This window comes from Mustela putorius, unplaced genomic scaffold (genome assembly GCF_011764305.1).
Source record: "Mustela putorius furo isolate JIRA1106 unplaced genomic scaffold, ASM1176430v1.1 tig00003834_pilon_pilon_pilon, whole genome shotgun sequence".
Classification (NCBI taxonomy): Eukaryota; Metazoa; Chordata; class Mammalia; order Carnivora; family Mustelidae; genus Mustela; species Mustela putorius.
In genome coordinates, this window is record NW_025421987.1 from 2,029,129 (window position 1) to 2,046,424 (window position 17,296).

The following is a 17,296-nucleotide window of genomic DNA, read 5'->3' on the forward strand; positions in this document are numbered from 1 at the left end:
GAAATCCACAAATTTGTTATGCTAAGGGTTTGTTTTATTTACTGAAAATTATTTTCTAATTTTATCTTATAACTTATTGTTTGACTCATTGATTATTGTTGAATGTGGTGTTTAACCTCCATTTTATATAATCATGTTTTTTAAGGAAGGGGAGAGAAGAAAGAAGAACAGTATATATGTATAGCATTTATTATATTAGTATTTTTATTTACCTTCTTTCCATTTCTTTGTATTTGAGTTCTTACATAGTGCCATTTCTTTCTCTACATAAATTTGTTGTCACTTGCCCCTTTTGTGCTCTATCAAATATATTATGTTTCTAAATGTTCTAAACCCAACAATACAATTATATACATTTTAACATAGTTGTTTTTTAAATATGTCAAGGAGAAAGAAAAGTTCTGCTAGCAACAGATGCTTTAAGCTATTATTTATACAGGAATATTTTTATTTCACATTTTTGAAAGATAGCTTTGTAGTTATAAGATTTTTGATAGACATTTATTTTTCTCTTTTTTAGCACTTTGAATGTCATTCTACTGTCTTGTGGAGTCATTTTTTTTTTTATGAGAAGTCAGCTATTAATTATACCTCCTTCTGATGAGCCATTTTCCTTTCCTGCTCTCAAGATTTTCTCTGTGATTTTCAACAATTTGACTATGATGTGTAGATCTCTTTGAATTAATGATACTTGAAGTATGTTGAGATTTTTGGATTTGTAGACTGACATTTTTTCAGATTTCAGAAATTTTTCAGGTTATGTCTCTGAATATTTTTCATGACCCAAACTCTCCAAACCTGATACTTTCATTCCGCAAGTACTGCTGTTCTTAATGGTGTTAAGACCAGCTCTGTTCATTTTCATTCCTTTTTTTTTTTTTTTTGGCTTGTTGTATTATATAATCTTTATTACTCTATCTTAATCTTGGGAGTCTTTTTTCTGCCAGCTGAAATTTACTGTTGAGTCCTGCTAGCACATTTTTATTCTAGTTATTATAATTTTCAACTCTAGTCTTTAATTCGGTTCTTATTTTTAGTATTACTTTCCTGATATTCTTTGGTGAGATAGTCTTTAGATATATTTATCTTTAGTTCAACAAACATATTCGTAGTGGCTGCTTTGAAGTTTTCGTCCAACAAGTCCAATGCTGGGGCTTCTGCAAAAGCACATTTTACTGACCAATTTCTGTTTTGTTATTCTTTTTTCTTCTTTCTTTCTATTTATGAGCCATACTCTTTAGTTTCCTTGTCTGTCTTGATTTTTTTTTAACTGTCTCCCCAAAGGAAGAGAGGGGGAGTCTGATACTGTGTTGTTATTGTTTCCTTAGTCATGTGTCTTTTTAGTAACTTGGGTGAACTGTGTCTGTGGAGTCTATTTCCCCATTGTGTGCAGCCTATACTGACTCTTGTTAATTTTTTTTTCTTTATTTTATTTTTTAGTCTTTTCATCTTTTAGTCACCTAGTGGTCATATCTAGGTCAGTTAAGCCACTTCTTGATCTAAGAGTGTGCTTAAATATCCTTAGCCAGTTAGATCTGTATTTTTCACTGTTTTTGCTGTTATATATGTGTCTAACATAGAAGGTCTCATCGCATTTTAAGAAGTTTATGATCTTGTCCCATGTTCACCTAACAACGAATAGTTCTCAGAATATTCCTAAGAGGGCACAGCCTAAAGCATACACATAGTTTTCCACTCAGCCAGTTATGCGTGTGATTTTATTTTTAAGCCTGGCTTCCGAAGATGTGTCCCTGAGTCAGAGTAGCTTATTATTCAGCCAATATTTTGCCAGAACTATACTTAAGTTCTTTGTACCAGTGAGGATTCTACTCTTTGTTGATGAGTTTTTCTGTGGTTTGGGAATGTTTTCAAATCTACCTCATATCCTGTTCTGATTATCCCCAAGCTGGTGTAAACTAACATACACACAATATTCCCAAATCCCGTGGCTGACTGTGATTCCAAAGAAGGTTCTTCAAAGCTGCCTTTTCTCCTGGTTCTCTGTGTTGAATTTCTAGCTTCTCTGCCATGTCACTTGATGGTAGTAGTATCATGATTCTATCAGTGTGCTCTTAATTGCTTCCCACTAAGGTCCTCATGGTTTTTGGCAACAACATGAAATATGGAATTCTTTGAAATTTTTTCCAATTAAAAGTCATTCTCTTCAGGCAGAGCTGTGGAGCTTTAAGTCATTAGGGCCTGCCTCTCCCCTGATCAGAATCTTTGCAGTTCTGCTGGGAAGCTGGGGTTGAACCACAAGCCCTCTTGCAATAGAATGGCACTCCAGGTCTGTAAGCTGGCCCTGCAGGGAGCTGGCAGCCCCTGGACTTCTTGGCTTGCCCTTCCCAGCATGGAAACTCTCCCCTATGAGCAAATGGAGATGAGGCAATTATGCCAAGTAGTTTTGATCTATCATAACTGGAGTGGAATCTGCATGATACAATTAGAGCTTGAGTAGGGGTTAACCAGCCTCAGTCTTCTGTTTCGAATGGAGCTGTATAAAATAAGACTAATGATGAGAAATGCCAGCTGCCTATCCCTTCTGAGGGGAACCACAGCCCTCAAATGGAGCTGGAGTGAAAAATCCCATCTTTATGGCTTCACCCTCCTGGGGTGGAGCACCAAAAGAAGAGTTTCTTTACTTGGAGCTGGAAGTAGCAAAACACAGTAGGTCTTGGCTCAAATGTCACAAGTTTCAGCCATTTTTGTTGAGCATTAATGGACTTTCTTAAGTAAGTATTTTTCCATTTGCTTTATGCTCTTCAGACAATTTCCAGAAGTCCAAATGATGGACATTTTGTTGCTGTTACTGTTCTTTTATAATTTTCTTTAGTTAAAAGGTGGTTTTGTTGGGGGTAGGGTTCACTGCATTACTCGCTCTGCCATTCCCTAAGTACCATTCCCTTAATCATAATTCATGGCATTGATTCTGTAGGGGTCAAAGGCAGGACAAGATGGACCACTTTAGCATGAAGATTATTTTGAGTTAAAAAGTAATCACAACCCGGAAGGTTCTGGAAAAGCTCTAGCTCTTCACCTCTCCCCTCAACTGCCAAAAAAGAATTTAGAGAAACTACTCCAGGAAGAGAGCTAACACCAAAGATAACTACATGATGATATGGACTAGGTATGGTAGAAAGTCATTTACTCCTTTTCATCTTCCTGTGAATTACATTCCTTCACTTTGAAGTCTTAGGTCACCTACCCCCTTTCTCCTTAGTTCAGAATCACATTTGTACCTTATTTTGCCTGTCTTGGGCGTATCCATGTCTGTATGGATTCCCCACACGTATACTATTGAATTTGATTTTTTCCTGTTTCTTCTGTCTCATGGCAATTTTATTTTTAGTCAAGTTAGAAAGACCCCTGAAAGGGACAGGAAGTCTTACTCCCTGATAATCCTACATTTCCAAACATTTTTTAAACACACTGAAATGTATTTTTCTTTTAAATTTTATGTTGAACTGACTTAAAAGAAACTTTAAGTTATCGAAAAAGTGATGGTGGGATATTACTAAATACATTTAAGAATTTGTCTACCAAATATTAAGAATATGTAAGGCATAAATCTTTAAATATACAGTTAAGTATACATTTAAATATGCATTTCATATATACATATATACATTTTAGCTTTATATTTCCAGCAGGACTCCTTTGAAACTTTTAAATATCACATCTCTTTTTTCCATTTTTACTTCAGTGAAGTTTATATAATTTTCCAACTCTCTTGTGAAACTATGCTGAAATAGTTTCTCCTGTAGTCATTGGAAAAGTCAAGAATTTTTAAAGGCACAATATATCACATTAAGAGTTTGCAAAGCAGACTTTAGGCTAGAAGTAATCACTGAATTGGGTGGGACTAAAATAAAGAAGACTAAGTATGTAATGGTTAATTTTATGTATTACATTATGCAACATAGTCATAGAAAATCCCCTATGTACATAAAGTATTTATGCATTTATCTGGAGCATAGACTACTTGTGGGAACCTTTTGTCACTCTGTCCTCATTCCTCTATACTGTTTCCTAATTTTTCTGTTAAATGACAGAGCAACAGAAATAAAAACAAAACAGTAATATCATCTAATTTAATTCTTCATTTTACAAAAATGGAAACTATATTCTGGGAGAAAAATCAAGGTGATATGGTTCTTAATGAACACTGAAAACCTGGATATCTCAAACTCCTCCACAATAAATGTTCTATTCTTCATGCACACTTCTCAAAAAAGAGCAGAATGTGGTGGGAATTGAACTTACACTGCAGGAATCAATGCAGCACCTTTCTCACTTACTTCTCTAGCCTGCTGTGGTTCTAGGTGTAGTGTCCTGAAATGGAGGTAACATTTTAGAATGGGTTATTTTCACATTGAACACTTTGTGTTCACATCTTCTGAATAACCCCATCTCTTTCTGGAAGATTATTTTTTCCTAATTTTGTTTAATGAGAGAGAAAGAGGGGTGCCTGAGTGGCTCAGTTGGTTGGGCATCTGCCTTCAGCTGAGGTCCTGCTCTTGGAGTCCTGGGATCAAGCCCTACACCAGGCTACCCATGCAGTGGAGTCTACTTCTCCCTCTACCTTTCCCTCTTATCCCTCTGCCTCTCCTGCTGCTAGTTCTCTCTCTTAAATAAATAAAATCTTTTAAAAAGGAGAGAAAGAGAGAGACTGATTTTCCTAAGACATTGGTAATTCTGAATAGGAATGGCAGGGAAAGGAAGAAGTATTCATAATTACAGGCTATCTCCCAAAAGCCACAAAGTCGAGTTAAAACAAGAGTGGGTAAGGGTAACATAGGACAAAATTCTTTAAACTGGGAAAGGCTGGAATTTTATCCTAAGATAAAAGTAAAAGTATATCTTTCTCACAAGTTAAAATTTCTTTCCAGGGCCCCTGGGTGTCTCAGTTGGTTACACAACTGCTTTCAGCTCAGGTCATGATCCTGGAGTCCTGGGATTGAGTCCCACATCGGGCTCCTGGCTCCATGGGGAGTCTGCTTCTCCCTCTGACCTTCTCCCTTCTCATGCTCTCTCTCACTCTCTCTCTCAAATAGATAAATAAAATCTTTAAAAAAAATAAAATTTCTTTCCACTATTAGGGAAAAAAAGAAAAAAAAAAGTAAAACTTTTTTACAGAGAATTACTTTTGACCACTGTTTCCAGCTCATTTAGTGCAATTCAACGATTTGGAGTAATGAACATGTTCTACATCATTTAAAAATATTTTATTTGGGGTGCCTGGGTGGCTCAGTGGGTTAAAGCTTCTGCCTTCGGCTCAGGTCATGATCCCAGGGTCCTGGGATTGAGCCCCACATCGGGCTCTCTGCTCAGTGGGGAGCCTGCTTCCCCCTCTCTCTCTGCCTGCCTCTCTGCCTACTTATGATCTCTGTCTGTCAAATAAATAATAAATAAAATCTTTAAGAAAATTTATTTACAAATACTTATAAACAGATTGGCTCTGACAATGATACATATCATTCACTGAAAACCCGATTTTTTTTGGTATTTTTAAAGAGAAAATGTAAGCAAATAATCTTTAAACAATTTCCAAAGTGTCTTTGGGGCCTATCAGTGTAATATTGCGTGATGCTTGTTTCTTTCCTTAAAATCTCAGTGGGAATCCTCAGTCAATTGTTGCAATGATTAGATCTTAGTTTTGCAGCATGTTGAAACACTTCAAATCAGGACAGAGGAAGAGAAGGAAGCTCTCTTAAACAGATAACTTGTATACAGCAAGGCGTTCTTTGTTTATGTACTTCAGAGAGAATTCTTTGTAAGTTATACAAGTCCACATTGTGAAGAACAAAGATGGGATTTCAAAGGCTTGCTTCTTTTGTGATAGAAGAAAACGCATTTTTCCTCTCTAGGTGAATATTTCTAAGAAAGATTAATAAGCAGAAAAAAAATCACCTTCAGAAAAGATCAGAGTTTGAGCTGTTCTGTTTGTGCTCTGTGGTTTTATACATTCCCTCAGTGAGAGGGGACTATGCATGGAAGAGGGTTTTGCTTTGTTTGTTTTGTTTCAGACTTTCCATTGCCTCAAATTAATTGACAAACTTAACCACATTTGACAGAAAGAAATCTGCAATTTAGTAGGCATACACTTTGTCTATATTCGACTTTATGCAAATATTCCCCAGATGCTTTCATTTTGCTGTTGGGAACCTATCTTCTTCTTCTCTCGTGCTCTTTGACTCTTCATGAAGTCATTTTTATACCCCCATCTAAACATTTTCAAGGGCTTCTGAGGAAAGGCTTTGTCTACAATATGTCCTTGTCTCAACAGGACTTCTCCTAGCCTCAACAATCACACTCTGCCTTCCTTCTGACCACCGACTTAGTTTCTTCTGCCTGGGAAGATTTTAAATATTCTCTCCTCAGTCATTTCATATTTCTATGCAATCTATTAAAGATCAAGATTCTCCTGACAAATTTCTATAACAATAACATTCTGTTTCCTGTTCTTTCAAAATAATTACCAGCAGGAATTATCTCATGCCTGACATCTGTACCTGTATAATGTATGCCTGTCAGGATTAGGTTTTTAAATATACATTCTCTCTGTAGAGTTTAACCTACTGCTAAGTAGGTTGCTTAGCATTGTCACTGAATATCACTTTATAAATAATATTCATAAATAATCATGAATAGTGCTTCTGTAGACCAAGGGCAATTTACAGGATTTCGAAAGAACTTACTTGAGTAAATAGTGCTGTGAATATATTATACAATCAGCTTATGTTTTTTTTTTTTTTTATGTTTTTGGAAAATGGCATTCTAAGATTTCTAGGAAATTGTACAGAATATAACATATGGTCCTAAAAATCTTCCAATCAGAGGATTAAAAATTCCCCAGATTCTTATTTGTATAAAATATTTAGAGTTAGAAATAATTTCAGGATAAGGGGTATATAGAAGCTTCATTACTAAAAAAAAGTAGGCCAAAAAAATTATTTGGATATATGAAATTAAATCACACATTCAAAAGTAATATGGCCAGATGGCATTAGGAGTAAGCCTAAGATCTTAAGAGAAAGGTGCTGGGTGGAGTAGCATGTACTATGCTACTTTATCTCTTCTTCCTTAAATGAACAAAATTATTTTCACAAGGGACATCATTGATTCTCCTTTTTCTTGGTGATAGCCAACTGTCTCAGCAGAAAGCATTTAAACTAATCAAAATAAAATGTTTGAAAACAAATCAGTATAGTAAGTAAAATATATGAAATGCTAGATTGAAGCTTCCAGGGAAAGACTTACAAAGTAAGAAACAGAGGCTGAGGAGGTATGGGGTGACGGTGGGGGGAGACTAGTTTTCAAAGTTCAAGATTTATATGTACAGCCGGTACACAAAGGTACTTGTGAACTCCAATGTGCAGAAAATAGGCATTTTACTTAATTCTCTAAAATTTCTCTTTTATTTTTACTCTTCTTCCAACAATCTTCTAGGTATAGAAAAAATGATGGGGAACATAAGTTAAGTAAAAATCCATTAAAAACTTAGTCTGGGGGCGCCTGGGTGGCTCAGTGGGTTAAGCCACTGCCTTCGGCTCAGGTCATGATCTCAGGGTCCTGGGATCGAGTCCCAAATTGGGCTCTCTGCTCGGCGGGGAGCCTGCTTCCCTCTGTCTCTCTGCCTGCCTCTCCGACTACTTGTGGTTTCTCTCTGTCAAATAAATAAATAAAATCTTAAAAAAAAAAAAAAAAACTTAGTCTGACTGACTGGTTTAAACAGGATTTTGAGGTTGACTTCACAAATCTAAGATAATTCAGTCTTAAGGTTTTTCCATCTTCCCCTTGCTGCTCTCACGGTTGGCATGAGAGATAGGGGAAAAGGTTTATATGACTTTGAGGCATTAGTGGAAAGGGAAGCCTCTCCCCTTATACCTGAGGCTAGTCCTTGGATGTATATTGTCAAATAAAAAACATATCCAGACTTCAGTGAGGAGATATATATAGATATAAATTATATCTTATATAGATATAAATTATATAGATATAAATTATATAGATATAAATTATATCTATATATATCTCACAGTAAAGGGGGGGAAGGTTATTGTGATGGGGCAGGAGCACTCTTGCAATAAGGCAATGAGGCTTGGGGGATTATTGTCATATGGAAAATCTACCAGGAGATCTGCAAGTATATCCAATGGTACCAGAAACATACTCTTTTTTGCAGAGAGGAGTAAACAAGACTAAAAGACCAGGTGTGTGGAAGTGTGATGGGTGAGGGTGTGACTGGAAAGTGGTTGGTGGGGAGATACATGTTCCCCTGGGGTCTAGAAGTTCCCGTGAAAGGCTGGGAAAGAGAACTTGTTCATTATCACAGTGATCAGAAGAGTGTGAAGGTTCAGAGACCTGGGAAAGGAGAAACCTGAGTGACGTTTGGTGAAGTTATCAGACATTTTGTGCAGATCACTCAGTGAGTATAAACAGTTTCAGTTCAGGCTTCAGGGTGAAGGGACTTTTCATCTGTTCTTGTCATATGTAAGGCATGGATTGCCAGTGGGTCTTGTCTAAGTCATAACGGGAAAAATGATTCTTTGCAGTTAGCCATTTCAAGAACACAGAAAGGTTGGAGAATTTCTTGCCTGTTGCTATTTTGGAGCACACAGGACTCTGGTAAAGTCAGACAGCATCACTGTGAACATAGGGAAAGTCCCACAGATCTAAATCTCCAATATGAGCTTGGTGTTCCACAATTCAACTCAATTCTAGCACAATTACTTGGAAATAGTATTAGATTCTATGGGTTCAGGGCTCATTCCACAGGACTGCCCCCACCACCTTTCAAATACCGGACCCAAGTTCATGTTGTCTTTTTGACCAACTGGCTATAGATTGGAGGTTCCAAAGACTCCCCACTTTGGTTCAATTAATTTGCTAGATCAGCTCACAGAACTCAGATACATATTTTACTTACTAGATCACCAGCTTATTATAAAAGAATATCATTCAGGAATACCCAGATGAGAAAGACACAAAATAGGGCAAGGTATAGGGGAAAGGCACAGAACTTCCATGTCTTCTCCAAGTGTAACAGTCTCTCCAAATTTCTACCCACTTACCAACCTGAAAACTCTCTAAACCTAGTCCTTTGGGGTTTTTATGACAGTTGCATTAGATAGGCATGATTGATCAAATCATTGGTCATGGCAATTAATTTAACCTCTAGCTCATCTCCATTCCCCAACTGCAGGGGATAAAACTAAAACTTACAACCCTCCAATCACAAGGTTGTTTCCATGGGGAACCAGTCCCCATCCTTAGGTTACCTATGTGCGTTCTACATGTTACCTCCTTAACATAATAAAAGACAACTTTATTGTTCTTATCATTTAGGAAATTCCAAGGATTTGGAGAGCTTTGCATCAGTTATTGGGACAAAGAACAAATTTATACTTTTTATAAATCATATTATCACAATGTCATATTCTCAGTTTGGCTCTGGATGGTCCTCTCCTCAAGAGCAATGCCTCAGCCACAGAGATTTACAAATTGTATCTGTCATTTCTCAACTAAACGCACACACCAGGAAGGACTTGAAAGGGTGCAAACTAGAGGAACTAGTTGCCTGGCCGTGCTTATTTATGGTCTTAATTCAAAACAAACAAAAATGTTGGTACTGGATCACTCCAAACAGTGACCTTTCCAAAGTCTGAAATTTGAAGTAGTTAATAGCCTCCTTGCTCACAACAGAGCCCTTCTGGCATAAAATGTACTTCCAATTTGATGTCTAACCAGAGAGACAATAAATATGTGATTATATGTGGGAAGTGGAGAAGAAAGAAAAAAGATGAAATATTTTTCTCACAAAAATATTACCTACTTAATGCTTAGGAAGTATATATTCAAAAACATAAACTAAAGCCAGTTTTGCTATATATCAGCCTTCAGGTCAAAAAACAAAGAAATATAAATAATTGGACATCAATGGACAATATGGATCAGATTAAAGGAAATTATTAATTATTTGTTATATAGCAAGAGTCAAAGGGAGTAATCAGACACTCATCTAGGAACAGCTTTTTGGTTGTCAAGGTGCAGAACTTGGTGGTGACAAGGGAATTGAACCAATGCGACACCTGCTAATTAGGAAAGATTCTCTGTTGTAAAAAGCACAGGAACTGACATGGGTGGCTGAGCTTTTTTATTTGATTCTTGTGCACCCAGGAGAACTGCATGATGTAATCGGTACAAAACTTACGAGGAACTAATAGAGCTGAAAATCCAAAAGCAGAATGGGGGTGGGGGTTAGGCAACAGCTCTCTTCCAGAAAGTAGATTTAAACAGGCTTAAAGAACAAGGTTTTTTGTTTTTTATTTTTTTTTAGTAAGTCTCATAGGATGGAGAAATTCAAGGGGTACTGAAGGTTAAGATACATGCTTTTTAGAAAAGAAAGGAAGATTTTATTTTTTTTTTTAAACTGGTGAAATAAGTAAAAAGACAGGGAAAATTTAACGATCTGAAGGAGCTGAAAAATAAACAAGGATACTTCAAAAGGGATAGATAATCTTCAAAAAGGATAGATAATCAAACATGGATGACTGATCACTTTAGAAGTAAGATTTCCTGACTTCTTTGAGTTATTTTTCTTCTTTCTAAAATAGACATTGGCTCTCTGCTAAAATCTTTCTAATTTATCCATAACATTTAGACTCAAGTCTGGGGACCTCACTCTGGAATTCCAGATGATTCACAAGTCAGTCCTCCCTAGTCTCCTCATCATCACATGCTGAAGCTCTCTACGCTTCACCATCTATTTCAGACATGGCAATCTCATTTAATTTCTTTGTACAGCGTGTGTGCTCAGGGGGCCCATCCCTTTGCACACATTGTTCCCCATGGCTTTAATGCCCTTTCTTCCATCTTTATTCTGCTAATTCTCTACTCATTCACCAAAACACATCTCATGCAGTTTTCTTTGTTCTAACTCAGCAAACCTAAATCATTTCCTATAGACCCTGATTGGAGAATTTCATCTAATGCTCTTTGATCAGTGTCTGCATCATACATAGTCATGAAAGTTATCTGTTTAATTTAGTTTCCCAGCAGCACATGAGCTCCGTTAGATCCAAGTCTCATCCTGGATCTCTCACTCTACCCCCAGTACCTGCCCCACTGCCTGGTAACAAGTGAACCTTTAATGTCTATTTTTTTTTTAAACAAACCTGAGTGGAATGATGGGCACAGACTAACTGACACAGTGTATGCTGTAATTTTGACTCAAGGTGCATGAACTTTCTCCATTCTTTTTAAACTTCTGGGGGAAGAGGAGGTTTTATCTCGTGTCCTTGAATTGTCTACTTAGAAGCTGCTTCAGACTCAAGGGTACCTCTTATGTCCACGGAGGCCTTTCATGTGCCCACTTCTCACCACCTTCACTGCCCTTCTCTTTAACCTCTGGAAACACTCCATAATAAGATGCTGCTCTTTCCCCAAGGATGGTCAGTGAACAGAAGGAAAATCATACTTCTTTTTTACAGCTTTTTCTCTTATACCATTATTAGAAGGATGGATCAAGCTATATTGAATTTCTGATTAAATGAAAATTGGTTACCCTAAAGAAGAGAATTTAAAAAAAAATAATGTGAAATAAGATTTTTAAATGTAGAATATGAAGAAAATTATCCAGAAAAATAAACATTTGATGGGAGGGATTCTTCGTAAGGCCATTCCCAGCTCCTCACCTCACTCCCCCCTTTTGGAACCATGCTTCTCTGTGACAGCATTTCCTTCATTTAAAATCAACTATTTCTATTTGACTTTAGAGAATCCCCTTCCTACCCAAAAAAGATGAACTCAGACCAAGTTACAAACTCCTCCTCTGAAGTTCATGCAGGACCTTGAGCCCTCATTTAACCATCGCCTGAGCTGTGCACCTTCTCTCTTTACATTTCAAAGTTGTATCGGATATCACCTCAAATACAAACCTTTTATGAGGCTTTTCCTGAACTTCTAACCTAAAGAACTCTCTTAATTTTGCATTCTTTACTCATGGCATTTGTCATTAAGCCTAAGGATCTTGCCTAAATAGTTGCCTACGGGTATTGTATTCTCCTCACAGCAAGAATATAAGCCCCCAAATGCAGGAAACTTGCCTCTCTTATTCACTATTATATATCCACAGTATACAGGGTCACCTAGCATGTCAGAGTCACAAACTAGATGAACAAATGACTAAATGAGTGGTAGATTGAGAAAATACTTAGCCATTCTCATACTTGTTTTCCTTTTTAGGAAGGCAGAAAGTATAACTTTATCCTTCCAGTAACAACTGCAATAGCTCTTAAATAATAGATCAGTCAGGGGCACCTGGGTGGCTCAGTGGGGTAAAGCCTCTGCCTTCAGCTCAGGTCATGATCCCAGGGTTTGGGATTGAGTCCCGCATCGGGCTCTCTTCTCTGCAGGGAGCCTGCTTCCTCCCCTCTCTCTCTGCCTGCCTCTCTGCTTACTTGTGATCTCTGTCTGTCAAATAAATAAATAAAATCTTTAAAAAAATAATAGATCAGTCATAATTATTACATTTACTAAAATGACAAAGTAAGCATTATTGCCTGCTGATAGATCAATGGATAGATCTATTGTCATAAGGCTTAAAGACTATACAGAGAATTCTTTTTTTTTTTAAGATTTTATTTATTTATTTGACAGACAGAGATCACAAGTAGGCAGAGAGGCAGGCAGAGAGAGAGAGAGAGAGGGAAGCAGGCTTCCTGCGGAGCAGGGAGCCCGATGCGGGGCTCGATCCCAGGACCCTGAGATCATGACCCCAGCCGAAGGCATCAGCCCAAACCACTGAGCCACCCAGGTGCCCCTATACAGAGAATTCTTAACCAAAAGTTGTATAAGAATACTCCCAAACCAAATAATTTAACGAAATGTATTAAAAATTATTGATAAGGAGAGTGTTTTTCAAATTTCAAATCAATTAAGAATAGCAAGTCACTGACAACACGACTTAAAATGAGATGGACTCTAAAAGTGCTAGAACATTATTATGTCACAACTTGATATAAGAGCAATTCAAGGAGCAGTTTATCAGAATGTATGGACCAAAGGGCACAGGGTATCTGAACTATTGGCATATGCTCTATAATATGGCCCCATTTATAACACAAAAGTCTTATCTAGTTGAATAAATCCAGAACTCATAAAATAAAATTTAAGATATGTCTCCAGAACATAGAAAATGAAATTTTTAACTAGCTACCTAATCTCAAAATAACATCTCTACTTACATGGCCACCTTTTACTCACAGATACAGAGATAAACAATATCACTTCTTAAATTGCTGCATGTCACAGGTTGCTACACTCACTAAAGGAATAAATTAAAGCAGGCATAACATGAGAAACATATTTCTTGCGATTTTTATGGAATTTTCCTGAGAATGGTTTCATGAGCCTTTCTATAGAAAAGCTGTTGGTCTTGCACAGGTGTTGCTTCTATGCAAGGGTCCTCTGTCATTTCTTCTTTACTACGACAAAACATCTAGTGGCTTAGCCAGTATTCATTTTTGCTTTTTGTTGTTGTTTGTAGCAAAACCGGGAATTTCTATGAGCTGTCAAAGTATTTAGAAAAACATTTCATGTTTCAAACCTCTTTTCTACTGCAGATGATTATTGAAAAAATTGGAAAAAAATACCTTGAGGTAATTTCCAGGAAATCAGCTCAAAGTAATGCCCCTTTGCCACTTGATTCTCTCTGTCTTCCTGCTGGATTCACAACCAGTTGACCTTCAGTATAAAAGGTCAGATCCTCCATTATATATTATTATTTTTTTAATCAGTTTTTTTTAAAAAGATTTTTATTTATTTGACCGATAGATCACAAGTAGGCAGAGAGAGAGAGGAGGAGGAGGCAGGCTCCCGGCTGAGCAGAGAGCCCGGTGTGAGGCTTGATCTCAGGACCCTGGGATCTTGACCCTAGCTGAAGGCAAAGGCTTTTAATCACTGAGCCACTCAGGCACCCTCCATTATATATTATTTAACCCAGGGAGAAAATACAGACTAACAATGATGAAATAGATACAGTGGAGAACACTGGGTCCTCATGCTAGGATAGAGTGGTTATTTCAGCCTTGGATAATCTCTCCTGTTGATTTGGGTGAGAAAGAGAAAAAATACTCTTGAGTTTTGTTTCGAACCCACTCGAAATGGGTCTTTAATTCTGACAGTGAAAAGAAAATCCTTTGTGATAGATGGGCTTATTTCCATGGACAATATGAAGTTGCCCTATGATAAGACATGAGATTAATGAAACCATGAAATCATAAAAATGAGATATAAATAATAAACAACAAAAATGAGAAAGAAGTGATAGTTGCAGATATTCATACAAGACACCCTGGATATTTAAAAAACAACAACTGAAATTGAAGTATATCTTCCCTTTGTGCTTCCTGAAAATTAAGAAAACATGGAAAATTTGATTATTTAATATTTTTAGTTTCATGATCAAAAGAAATGCCTACATCAAAAATGACACAATACTACTAATACTAATAGGACATTTTATTTATTTTATTGAATATTAAAATATTGTACTGACTGCTTCATTCAATTTTCACAATAAGCCCATGTGATGGATTATTTTCCTATTTCCATTTTAGAGTTGATAAACAGAGGATTGGAGAGGTTAAAGAGTCATTAGAGGAGGAAAAAGTTTGCTACACCTGAAAAAAAAACATTCATCTGCGGCTAAGATTATTTTGTTAAATACAGGGTTTTCTGTTTGTTTCTTAATTCCTAGCTGTGTCTACATTTCCCTATCTGAAGATGGGGATAATTCAGTACCTACCTTCTTATTTTGCCATGATGGTTAAAGCATTTAATACAGGGGTGCCTGGACGGCTCAGCCCTTAAGTATCTGCCTTCTGCTCAGGTCATGATACCAGGGTCCTGGGATCAAGCCCCGCATCAGTGGGAAGCCTGCTTCTCCCTCTCCACTCCCCCTGCTTGTGTTCCTTCTCTCACTAACTGTCAAATAAATAAATAAAATCTTAAAAAAAGAAAAAAACATTTAATATAAGTAAGAGGCATGTAGTAAGCCACAATATTTTAGCTATTGTTTTTATTATAATTGTTACTTATGTCATTAGAGCTGATTTTGCCAGAGTTTATAATCCTATTTTTAATGGTATTCCAATAAGTGGTCTCAAATTTTAGCAAATAAAATCTTTTTTAAATTATTATTTATAAATTTTTGTAAACAAAAAAAGACTTTTTTGCCCAATACATAGATTAAATTGTTGCTATTCTTGTTTTCCCATTTACACATGTGTACATTATATATTAAGTAAAGAAATGAAATCCAGTATTGAATATATTTAAGAATGATATAACTGAAATTATTAATCAAATTATTGACATTTTGAACATAATAGTCAGAAATACTTAGGTAAGTTTTTCTTTTTCCTTTCACTGTTGTGACAAGGAAAACACATCATTGAAATCATAAATGGACATGAGTCGATGATTACAACAGGGCATTTTCAACAAAACAAAATATTAGAAAAATTTCCTATCTTCTTTCCAGCTTTCTCGTCTCTCTTTTTAAAAATGTTTTCACTTTTAATTTTTTTTTAAATTTTATTTATGTATTTGAGAGAGAGAGTACAAGCAGGGGGAGGTACAATGAGAGAGGGAGAAGTTGGCTCCCCACTGAGCAGGGAGCCTGACTTGGAGCTCAATCCCAGGACCCCAGAATTATGACCTAAGCTGAAGGCAGATGCTTAACCCACTGAGCCACCCAAGTTCCCCTCATTTCTCTTTTTTTTAATGCATTTTTTACCAATATGCTTTGCAAAAACCATGCTTTTGAACATAAAAGTGTACTCCTACAGTTCATGAACTGTTTGTAAGCACAACAGTTCCCAAAATTGAATGAATTTTTTTTTTGGAAATGATTGCTGATTATATTTCAGTGTTAATGAACCAAGACAACCTGTAAAATTGATTAGACTGTATTATTTATTTAGTTGAGGAATTGAAGCCAACTTTGTGTGTATGCGTGTGTGTGTGTGTTTACTCTGATGGTCTTTCTCCAGATCTTTGCACTCAGCATTAAGGAGATATTAAGTTAAATTCTCTAGCCACTGAAAAAGTTAATAACAAGTTCCCAGGGTCAGTTAGGTCATCTCTGACATATTCCAGAATCTTGTGCACTTATGGTCACACAAAATTGTACCTTAAATAGAACTGTTAAAAAATACATGTATGTTTAAAAAAAAAAAAGTCCCAGGAAATTATTTTTGCAAAAAGATAGTAAGAAAACTCTTATTGTTTTGTAAGATTTCACAAGGCTCTTTTTTTTTTTTTAAACCTAAACCAACCTGTAATATCAGAAGCAGGATTAAAACTCACCAATAGTCTCAATATAAAATAATCCATGTCCCCATTTCCTTGTCTTTTTATAAAAGGAAAAATTATTTAAGTACTCGTTTCAAAAAGGATGTGGTATGGATTTTGTGAAGCTTCCTTGAGGACATAAAACCAGAGAAATGGAATACCCTTGTATTCCATTCCAATAGACAATACCCTTGTCTATTCAAGGGTAGCTTATTGGCAACAGTATATATTTGTTGGTCAAAAATTTTAGGCAGTTTTGACAGATTTTTGGAAAGCTTTGTGGATGTATAAGAGGCAAAATGTGGGCAAAGGGAGACGTGAACAGTGTTGAGAGAGAAAATAAATTTTTACTTACCTCCATGATATTTAAAATGCTCTACTAAATATGAATAATGATCTAAAAACATTTTCTCGTTTTTAATTATTTTGGCATTTGAACTGGTGTTCATTCTAATGAGATACCACTTTGAAACCAGAATATAATTGGGACTAATTAAATTTAGGTTTACTTGTATTTGTTCAAGATATATTTCTTTATAATTATTACTCTTGGTGTTGTCATTCTTGGTATTGTCTTGCAAATGCCCGTGACATAAAGCAGCAACCCTTTATAAACTCTAACAAGCCTAGTGTAGACTGGAAATTATGCTGATCAGTGAGTGGGACGGATTTTGACTGGATTAATGGGTTCTGCGGTCAGCTTTCAGATCAACTGGGGACTGACTCTCTATAAACACTATAGCTGGGAAGACTCAATGCTCTTCCACACGATCACTTAGCCTGCAGCAGGCTAGCCTAGTTTGTTAACTGCCTGGTTTTGGGGTTCTGGCCTCATGGGGCATATAAGGTCTTAGCAGTCAGGGCTTACAACCAGTGCCCTATCACTTCAGTGTCAGTCTATTGGCCAGAGGAAAACCCAATTCAAGTCTGTACTCAA